The sequence below is a fragment of the Cricetulus griseus genome, chromosome 6 (genome assembly GCF_003668045.3).
Source record: "Cricetulus griseus strain 17A/GY chromosome 6, alternate assembly CriGri-PICRH-1.0, whole genome shotgun sequence".
Taxonomy (NCBI): Eukaryota; Metazoa; Chordata; class Mammalia; order Rodentia; family Cricetidae; genus Cricetulus; species Cricetulus griseus.
In genome coordinates this window covers 48,952,538-48,964,116 of record NC_048599.1, presented here as the reverse complement: position 1 = coordinate 48,964,116, position 11,579 = coordinate 48,952,538, and the positions used below count along the sequence as shown (strand labels likewise).

The window sequence follows — 11,579 nt, the reverse complement described above, 5'->3', positions numbered from 1 at the left end:
CATCTGAACAAAAACATAATCAGAGAAACATCAGAATCATTTGACATCAAGCATCAAATGGACTTAGCAGATATTTATAGAATGGTTTACCCAAACATCAAGAACATACATTCTACTCATTATCTCAAGGAAGTTTTTTCTAAAATAGACCACATCCTGGAACACAAAGCAAATCTTTACAAATTCAGAAAGATTGAAATCACTCCTTGTATACTATCTGACCACAATGCAATGAAACTGACAGCAAATGAGACAGAGAGAGACAGAAAGAGAGAGAGAGAGAGAGAGAAAAGAGAGAGGGAGAGAGAGAACAACTTCTAGTAATACACCAACTCGTGGAGACTAAATAACTTGTGACTGAATGATGAATGCATCAAAGAAGAAATTAAGAGAGAAATAAGAAATTTCCTGGAACTAAATGGAAGTAAAAACACAACACAATAAAAAACTCCTGGAACACATTAAATGCAGTTCGATGAGGGAAATTTATACCTCCAAATGCCTACCAAAAACAAAACAAAAACAAAACAAAAACAAAAACAAACAGAAAGAACCAAGTGGTGGTGGCACATGCCTTTAATGCCTTTAATTCCAGCACTTGAGAGGCAGAGGCATGCATACCACTCTGAGTTCAAGGCCTGATCTACAGAATGAGTTCCAGGACAGCAAGGGCTAAGCAGAGAAACCCTGACTCAAAAACAAACAAAACAACAGCAACAAAAGCCCCCATAGCCAGGCATTGGTGGCACAGCCTTTAATCCCAGCACTAGGGAGGCAGGGGCAGGCGGATCTCTGTGAGTTCGAGACCAGCCTGGTCTACAAGAGCTAGTTCCATAACAGCTTCCAAAGCCACAGAGAAACCCTGTCTCGAAAAACCAAAAAAAAAAAAAAAAAAAAAAAAGCCCCCATAAAAGCCAGAAAAAGCACAAGTAAATAGCTTAATGATGTAACTCAAAAGTTGGAAAAAACAAATCCATGCCTAATTGATAGTAAGAAATAATAGAAATTAGAGCAGAAATTGGTGAAATAGAAACAAGGAAACTGTATTGTTATCCTTGGTATTAAGAGTCAACAAATCTAAGAGCTTCTCTTCTTGAGAAGGTGAACACAATTAAAAGACCTTTGGTCCAACTAGCCAAATGAAAGGAAGAGAGGACCCAAAATAAACAGAATCAGAAATGATCAATGAATCATTACAGACTCCAAACAAATTTGAAATGTTATAAGCAAATATTTTAAAAATTGGTACTCTACTAAACTGGAATATATAAAAGAAATGGATGAATTTCTAGTTTCAGCCAAACCACCAAAATTAAACCAAGAAGAAGTCAATAACTAAACAAACCCATAACAAGTGAGGAGATTGAAATAGTAATAAAAAATTCTTTTAGAAGCCTAGGACCAGATTAATTCACAAAAAAATTCTACCAGACATCCAAAGCAGATCTACAGAAAATCCTTATTACACTATTCAATTTTTTTTAAAGTTGAAACAAAAGGAACATTTCCAAACTCCTTGTATGGCTCTAATGCTCAAACCAGGTAAAGAAACAACATAAGAAAGAAAGAGTTTTAGGCCAACATGCCAGATGAACACAGACTCAAAAATCTTCAATAAAACACTCACAAAAAGAATACAGACATATATCAAAAAGATTATCTACCATGACCAAATTGGCTTTATCCCTGAAATTCAGGGATGGTTCAAAATACAAAAGTCATTAAATGCTATAAATCACATAAATGAACTTAAAGACAAGAATCACATTATCATCTCAATAGATACAGAAAAAGCCTGTGACAAGATTCAACATGCCTTCATGATGAATGTCCTACAGAATGTAGAGCTAGAAGAAACAGGCCTCAACACAATTAAACATTCTTAGAAACCCACAGCCAACATCATCCTAAATGGAAAAACACTTGAAATCATCTCACTGAAGTCAGAAATGAGATGGGGATGTCTACTGTCTCCATTCCTTTCCTGGAAGTATTAGCTGGAGCAATAAGATAAGAGGAGAAAATTAAAGGGATAAAAAATGGAAAGAAAAAGTCAAAGTATTCCTATTTGCAGATGACATGATACTATACATTAGAGAGCTCAAAAATTCTACTATAAAACTTCTAGAAATGAGAAATCAATTCATAAATGTGGTTGGACAAAGAATTAACTTGCACAAATCTGTAACTTTTCTGTACATCAACAGCAAACACACCGAGAAGGAGATCATGGGCACATACTCATTCACAATTGCCTCAAAGAAAATGAAATATCTAGGCATAAGCCTAACAGAGGGAGAGACTGACCTCTACAATGGAAATGTTAAACCTCTGCAGAAAGAGAGAGAAAGGGAAAGGGAAAGACGTTCATGCTCATGGATTGATTGGAGTAACATAAAAACAGGAAACTTTGCAAAAGCTAGCTAAGGATTCAAAGAGATCTCATTCAAAACCCCTATCTCATTCCTCATAGAAATAGAAAAACTATTCTAAAATTTACTTGGTACCACAAGACACCACAGATAATTAAAATGATCCCTAGAAAAAAAGAAGGATGCTGAAGGTATTATCATCCCAGATCTCAAGGAACATTAAAGAACCATAGTAAGAAAAGTAACATGGTACTGGTGAAAAGGCAGACATATAGACCAATAGGACAAAGCCAAAGAACCAAACAGAAGTACATGTAACTTCAGTCAGTTAATATTTGATCCAGATGCCACAAAACACAAGCTGGTGAGAAGAAATACCATCAACAAATGGGAAAACTGAACGTCCAGGAACAGGAGAGTGATACACTTTAGCCATCACCTTGTATGAAAACCAACTGCAAAGGATCAAATATCTAAACTTGAAGCCTGAAACATTGAAACTGCTAAAAGAAACATATGACACAGGTGTGGGGAAAGACTTTCTGAATAAAACTCCATTTGCCCAAGAATTAAAGCCAGCGTTGACAAGGGGGCTTCATAAAGCTAAAAAGTTTCCTCACAGCTAAAGAAACAATCAACTGGGTGGAGATGAAACCCACAGAATGGGAGAGAATTGTTGCCGGCTCTACATCTGACAGAGGACTAATATCCAGAATATATAAAGAACTAAAAAGAAAGAAAACCAAAGAATTAGAAAAAAAATGACCCATTCAAAAAAAATTGACATGGGATCTTAATAAGAGTTCTCAAAATAAGAAAAAATGGCTAAGGAATATCTCCCCAAAATGTTCATCATTGCTAGCCATTAGGGCAATGCAAATCAAAACAAGTTGGAGATTTCATCTTGCCCCAGTCAGAATGGCGAAGATCAACAAAACAACTAGCAAGCAATGCTGGAAGGGGGACATGGATTCACTGCCCGTGGGATTGCAAACTGGTAGAGTCACTATGGAAATCAGTGGGAAGAATTCTCAAAGAGCTAAAAATAAATCTACCATATGATACAGCTATGCCACTCCTTGGCATATGTCCAAAGTACTTCACATCTTATTGTACCCATACTTGCTCAGCTATGTCTATTGTTGCTCTAGTCACAGTAAGAAATGGGAACAAATGAAATGCCCTACAACCTACAAATTGATAATGAAATGTGGTATATGATTATTAAATGTGGTATGGAATATTATTCAGCTGTAAAGGAAACTAAAGCCATGAACTTGGCAGGGAATGGATGGAACTAGAAAGGGTTCTATTGAGTGAGGTAACCCAGACCCAGACAGACATCACAGTTATCTCTCATAGCAGGCTCCCTAGCTCCAAATCCTCAGATACATATCTCAGAGTAAATAACAGAAAGCAGGAAGGTAAAAGGGGACACCCCTTTAGTAAAAGGGGGCCATTCCTGGAGTAGTGGGGTTGGGAAGCAATATAGAGGGCACTAGCAGTGTACAAGGGATCTGCTCAGGTTGATGGGGTAAGGGGGGCTCTTAAGTGAGAGGGAAGGAGGTAAACACAGCAGGAAGCAGGAGGAGGGTAAAGGGGAATGGCAGGATGCAGAGATCTGAGAGTGGAGGTGGGGAAAGGGTGGGCTCTTTAGTGAGGGCAGAGGGTAAAATAACAATAGGATGTCTGAAAAGATCATAAGAAATCATATAATCAGCTACTTATCTAAACAAGCCACTATAATATGTGTAATTCCTTGTACAAATATACATGTATAGTTCAAATAAACTTTCCTCATCTGGCCTGACAATGCACCCTCCAAGAACCAAAGGCTCCTTCTAAGTTAGTCCCCAGTAGTAGACATGAAAAACCCTTATCTGGCTTTCCAAAGGACCCCCAAAACATGCAGCCTATTGCTGTCGTCCTCTAGTAATAGGGGCTTACTGAAGACACCCTGCACTTCAGAAACTGGATCTAGAGGCCCCTGAGCAGGAACTGACCTGAATGCTTCCTCCCTTAGGACTAGCTTTCATAGTACAATAAGATACCATGCAAGTTTCCAAAGGAGGGGAGCAACAATGATGGCTGTGATCCACAATGACCAGCCTGGCAGAATAACCCTAGAGTTGCAATAGTGGTATACATACTCCGTGGTAACCAACAATTCTCTCAATGGACTTAAGATGTGCTCAATAAGAGTGGAAGCATTCCTGGTACTGGAAACCTAGCTAACTACTTAGGGTTAATAAAGTCATGGGTCTTAGAGGAGAACCCACTTTTCTAAACCAGAATAATCCAAAACAACAATCTAAACCTTTGTCCTTATAACCACAAATAAGTATAGTCCTCAGCTCTCTTCAAGAAAACCTGTCTTTGCAACAGAATATCCTAGAAATCCGCAACCATTCGTAATATGAAGTTCTGGAGCCCAGTCCCAATGGATACATCTGCAAAACAACCCTGTATCTAAGGCTCGGGGAATATTACAGAAGAAGAGGCAGAAAGATGGCAAGAGCCAGAAGATCAGGGAGTTTTCTGTGAGGTTGTGTCTCCTAGTAATGTCAGAAGTTACACCCATAAAATCTAACCCACGTGACTGCCTAAACATGAGCTGAACAAAAATGGCACCAATAGACAAGCCAAAGTGGATGAGGGAAAGCCCACGAGGCCTCAAGCCTACACAAAGAACTATAGGCAACTAAGGAATGCTAAGAGTGAAAGGGATAATCTTCCTCAGGAAATGGTCAGCCGTGAAAACATGCATACAAGTAACATTACACAGGCTACACGGATTGCATTTAGAAGTGTATCTGTGTATACATACACAAATATGCATATAACAACAATTAATGAAAAAGGAGGTCATGATTTTGAAGGAGAGTGGGGAGGGGTTTTAGGGAAGGTTTAGAGGGAAGAGAGAAGTGGTATAATTTTGTTAAAATCTCAAAAATAAAAGGGAAAACCTTAATAATAATAAAAAAATTTTGCTGCCATGTCCGCAGATGGAGAGAGAGCTAGGCAGTGGCGGTGGCTGCAGCTTTTGGACAGGGGTGACTGGGGCATCATCACTGGGCTGTGCAGATGGCAGAGACAGAAGTAGCAGTGGAGACCAGAGCCCTGGAGGGGACCAATTTGGCTGAGGATGCCCTAACCCCACCACAGTGCTGGAGCTATGTCTCAACAAAGACTCAAGCATGATGGAGCAGGATTGGTGGACTATCCAGAATTTCTGTGACCCCCAATGACCCGATGCATGCCTCCTGGCTACTGGCCCACAAGATCCAGTTTCCACAAGAGAAGGAAGCCTCTTATTCCCTGACTGTGCTGGAGATGTGAATGAACCATAGCAGGGAAGATCCACAACAAGATAGCCAAATTCTTCTTCCTGAACAAGCTGACCAAAGTATTATCCCCAAAGTACCTAGGGGCATGGGCAATGGAGAAGGTTAAAGGAAGAGTAACTGAATTCCTCTTTAGCGGGACAGTCTGGTTTCCAGCAGACATCAAGATCTGAGATGCTTATCAGATGCTGAAGAAGCAAAGACTAGCAAAGCAAGATCCTAGACTAATGATGGATAAAATCTTATCCCCACCTTCTCCCTGGCCAAAGAGCTCCATCTTTGATGTTGATGAGGAAATGTCAAAGCCTCTGACAAGACTTCTCAAGAGCAACCAGCCGATCAAGAATTAGTTCAAGGAGAAACAAGAAAGTCTGAGAAGGTTTCCAGGAAAGTCAGTTCAGTGGAGGAAGTACGGAGCCATGTGAAGGGTGCTGCAGGAGATGCTGAGCGTGTACCACACGCCAGGCCCGGCCTGCCTGACCAGGAGGCCCTGCATGCAGGTTGTGTATGAAAGATGTGAGAAGCTGTGGCCAGTCCTGTTCCAGCTAGCAAGTGACACCACCCATGAGGATGCACTGGCAGAGATTCTTCAAGCAAATGACCTTTTCACCCAGGGGGTTCTGCTGTGCAAACAGGTGGTGGAGGGATGAGTCAGTGTGGTGGAGGGATGAGTCAGCCCAGTGACCCTCTGCAGTGGGAGACAGCCCTGTCTTCAGAGTCTTTCTGAATCAAACAGCCTGTGGGAAGAACTGTCCCCTCATTGACCTGGCAGCTCCAATTTTGCTTATCAGGACCTGGCAGCTCTGGATATCAACAATGTTCCTGCTAGGAACAAGGTTGTAATTCCAAGTTTCTGTAAAGACAAGAAGCAGCCGGCTGCCATCGCACTTCTGGATGGGTAGAGTTGAGAGCCTTTCTTCAGACAGGAACTTGCTGGATCTCTTCTCACCACAGCTGCCTCCAGGACCACTGAATTATATTACACACACACACACACACACACACACACACAAAAAAAAAAAAAAAAAAAAAAAAAAAAAAAAAAAGCAAAGCATCTCCAAGGAGGTGCCACTAGGTACCAAGTCCTCTCCAAGTTGGTCTTGGGAAGCTAGACCATCGGCTTCTTCCCCAGCCTCACAGAACACACCTCTGGCTCAAATGTTTGTTCCACTGTGTGTGACATCCAGCAGCCTGCCGCCCATCCTCGTGTATGACCAGCATGGCTTCAGAATTCTGCCGCACTTTCCCCAGACTGGGGCCCTGGCCACCCAGATGTGCAGGTCTTGCTGTTGACCATGATGAGCACCGCCACCCAGCCTGTCTGGGATATCACGTTTCCGGTGGCTCTCCCAAAGTCAATGCGAGTGAAGCTGCGGCCAGCATCCAGTTCCAAGCTCCCTGCATTCAGTCCTATGATGCCTCCAGCTGCGATAGCTCAGGTGCTGCTGCCTGACAATCCACACCAGAACCTATCCTGTTGCAGTATAAGCTGACTTTCAACCAGGGTGGCAGCCACTCAGCGAAGAAGGAGTGATAGACTTTCTAGACCTGGCTGTCTTGAGCACCACCTAACATCTCAACCAAGACTCTTCAGTCAAGCTTGGGCAAGAGTTCCTTTCACTGTCTGGTTAGGACTCATTGTGAAGCAGTGCAGGGTGCCAAGAGGTCTCTCCTGATGTCAGGCCTTAATTGCTGATCTTGGTCTGTAGAGTGTGTGTGTGTGTGTGTGTGTGTGTGTGTGTGTGTGTGTGTGTGTCTGTGTGTCTGTGTGTCTGTGTGTCTGTGTGTCTGTGTGTCGTGTATGTCTATGCATGAGTCTGTGTCTGTGTGTATGTCTGTGTGTCTGTGTGAGTGTCTGTGTGTGGTTGTGTGTGTGTGTGTGTGTGTGTGTGTGTGTCTGTGTGTCTGTGTGTGTATGTCTATGCATGAGTCTGTGTGTGTGTCTATGTGTCTGTGTGAGTGTCTGTGTGTGGTTGTGTGTGTGTGTGTGTGTGTGTGTGTGTGTCTGTGTGTGTGTGTGTGTGTGTGTCTGTGTCTGTGTGTGTATGTCTATGCATGAGTCTGTGTCTGTGTGTGTGTCTGTGTGTCTGTGTGTCTGTGTGTCTGTGTGAGTGTCTGTGTGTGGTTGTGTGTCTGTGTGTGTGTGTGTGTGTATCTGTGTCTGTGTCTGTGTCTGTGTGTGTATGTCTATGCATGAGTCTGTGTCTGTGTGTGTGTCTGTGTGTCTGTGTGAGTGTCTGTGTGTGGTTGTGTGTGTGTGTGTGTGTGTCTGTGTGTCTGTGTGTGTATGTCTATGCATGAGTCTGTGTCTGTGTGTGTGTCTGTGTGTGGTTGTGTGTGTGTGTCTGTGTGTCTGTGTGTCTGTGTGTCTGTGTGTGTATGTCTATGCATGAGTCTGTGTCTGTGTGTGTGTCTATGTGTCTGTGTGAGTGTCTGTGTGTGGTTGTGTGTGTGTGTGTATGTGTGTGTGTCTGTGTCTGTCTGTGTGTGTGTCTGTGTCTGTGTCTGTGTGTGTATGTCTATGCATGAGTCTGTGTCTGTGTGTCTGTGTGTCTGTGTGAGTGTCTGTGTGTGGTTGTGTGTCTGTGTGTGTGTGTGTATCTGTGTCTGTGTCTGTGTGTGTATGTCTATGCATGAGTCTGTGTCTGTGTGTGTGTCTGTGTGTGTGTCTGTGTGAGTGTCTGTGTGTGGTTGTGTGTGTGTGTGTGTGTGTGTGTGTGTGATTGGGGTACAGGGGAGGAGGGAGAGCTGGGCTTGGGATTCGGGCAGTGTGGGGATGCTGACAACTTCTGAGATCATCTCTGCTGCACTCATTTCTGCTTCTGCATGTTGGTTGTCACTGTTGTCCCTGCCTCAGGTTAGAGTTTTATACGCCAAAGTTTATTTTCCATGTATTATTACCCATGCCTTGTCAGCCTTTGAAAGTCTTAGTTGCTCCCAGGCTGCTATTCTCAGGGACCTTAGAAAGGGACCTGGTTGGTCTTGTGACATAGAGTGTCTTCTGGGGGCACACTCTTCCAAGAATGGCCTTTCTTCATTTTCATTAGGGAATGCTGCTTGCAGATGTTCAGGAAGATCTTCTAAATGGAAGGCTTATGCCACGGTTCCAGGCAAGGGGCAGCCATGAGGCCAGGAGACCACACTTGGTGGACCAATCATGTCCTTCACACAGTGCCTTAGATTCTCCCTTAGATGGACTTTCTAAGGCCTTGCTCAGGCCTCAGGTTCTGTGGGTTGGGCAGCCTGTCTGGTTCCTTACTCAGGACCCACAATGTCATTCTCATTCTTTCAATTCACAAACATCTCAAAACTCTTTCCTTGTGACCCTGTGTTCATTGCTATAAATCCCAGCTAGCTACCCAGCCCTGTGATCCTCACAATCCAAGGTGGGGAACTGTGAAACAGGTAGAGAGCATGTGGTAACTAAGTATAGAACATCATTGAATAAATACTATGTATAATAATAACACAATAATAATAATATTTTAAAATGGGCACGGTCTTTAGATAATTCTCCAAAGAAGATTCACAAATGACCAGTAATGATATGACATGATGCTCAGATTTACTGGGTGTCTTAGTTAGGGTTTCTATTGCTGTGAAGAGACACCATGACCATGGCAACTCTCATAAGGAAACATTTAATTGGAGCTGACTTACAGTTCAGTGGTTTAGTCCATTATTTCCATGGAGGGAAGCATGGCAGCACACAGGTAGACAAGGTAGCAGGAAGAGAGTGAGACATTGGGGCTGGTTTGAGCATCTGAAATCTCAAAGCCCACCTCCAGTGACACACTTCCTCCAGCAAAGCCACACCTACTCCAATAAGGCCATACCTCCTAATAGTGCCACTCCCTGTGGACCTATGGGGGCCATTTTCACTCAAACCACAACACTGGGAAAGTGGTATAATGAGATGCCATCCCACACTTGTTGCATTGTTGTTGTCAAGTAAATAAAAAATAACAGGCACTGGCAAATATGTAAAGAAATTGGAAAACTCATTCATTGCTGACATGTAATGGTGCAGGTGCTGTACATGGTTTCCAAAAACAAATACAAAACTCCTTGTGTCCTGCAGCTCTAATTCTGTGTGCATAGCTGGAATAACTGAAAGCAAGGCTGCAGAGAGAAAATTACTGCAGAAAGAAAATTACTGCATAGCCTCACTTGTGCTTATAATCTGAAAAGGCCAAACTCACAGAAGTGGAGAGTAGAACGGTGGTTACTCGTTCACAGCAGTATCAATATCAACAGATGAAAGGTGGCAGCAACCTGAGGGTCCATCAGCAAATGAATGTGGTTAATATATAGATGAAATGTTGCTCAGCATTAAGAAGGAGTTTTTTTTTTGGATTTAAAAAATGCTTATTTAATTAACAAGAATGGTACATGTCACAAACAAGATGTTTGATATGCATAGATCTTGGAATGACTAAATCAAGCTAATTAGTGGGTGTTTTACTCTTCTTTTTTAGTGGTGAGAACTCTTAAAAATCTATCCCCTAAGCGACTGTCAAGAATACTTTATATTGTTATCTATAGTCACCACACTATAAATAGGTCTCCAGAATTTATCCAGCTTGAGTTACTAAAACTATACTCTTGGCCCACATCTCCCCAAGCTCCTCACCCACCCCACTTGGTAACCACTGTTCTACTCTCCACTTCTGTGAGTTTGGCCTTTTCAGATTATAAGCACAAGTGAGGCTATGCAGTAATTTTCTTTCTGTGTCTGGTTTATTTCATGTAACATGATGTCCTCCTCAGTCATCCCTGTTGTTGCCTATATAACCACATTCCTTTCTTATTTTTAAAGTGGACCTTTAAAGGTTTTATTAGGCATACTGTTTAATGAACACTTGAGGCTGTATCTTAGCTGTCATGGATAATGTGGCCATGAAATTAGGATTGCAGCTCTCTCTTCAAAATGGATTCCCTCTCCTGTTGGCTATATACCTAGTAGTGGGTTTGCTGAATCAGATGATGGTTCTGTTTGTTATTTTAACAGTGCTGGGGATCAAACCCAAGGCCTCGTGTGTGCTAGGCAAGTATCCTATCACTGACTGAGCAGCCTCCCCAGCCTTGCTTTTCGTTTTCTGAGGAAAGCCCACGCTATTTTCATAGGTACTTTACATTTCCGATAGCAATGTTCAAAGGTTGTCTTTTTTCCCACACTCTCTCCCATAGCCTTTGCTTGTTTGCTAGTAGCCACCCTGACAGGTGTGAAGTGACACCTTACCGTTTTAATTTGCAATTGTCTGATGGCTGGTGGTTTTGAACATTTTTATAGACTTGTTAGCCTTCTCTATGTCTTCCTTTGAGAAAAGTCTATTCAGATAGACTGGCACGTTACAGTGTCAGAAGCCAGACATGAGAGTATTATCTGATTCCCTTGAATGAGACATTGAGAATACTCAAATGTGTAGACAGAAAATAGAACAGTGGCTACCACAGCTTGGGGAAGGGAGAAACGGGGGCTTAGTATTCACAGTATCAGCGTGAGATGAGGCTGGAAGTCGTCTTGCTGAGGAGAACGAGGCAAAAACATGGAAAAACCCTTGTCTCTGGTGGTATCGGTGAGTACCTAAATCAATCCTGAGACTGGCTTCTATCCTTAGGTCCTGTTATTTAAGTTCTGTTTACTCTTTATAAGTAAACTTCACAGGCTCTAGGTGTGGCTCAGCTAGTAGAGTGCTTGCCTTGAATGTACAAAGCCCTGAGTTTGAGTCCCAGAACTTCGAAAACCAGGTACAGTAGCTCTAGGGAAGGTGGGGGCAGAAAGATCAGAAGTTCTAGATCATCCTCACCCATGTAGTGATTTTGGGTCACCCTGTCTAAAAAGCAAAACAATAAATAATCT

General features: G+C 42.4%; 1 pseudogene; it reads left to right on the top strand.

Moving 5' to 3' along the window:
• The first annotated feature begins 3,290 nt into the window (after positions 1 to 3,290).
• On the top strand, positions 3,291 to 6,366 carry LOC100751188 (annotated as a pseudogene).
• Positions 6,367 to 11,579: the final 5,213 nt, after the last annotated feature.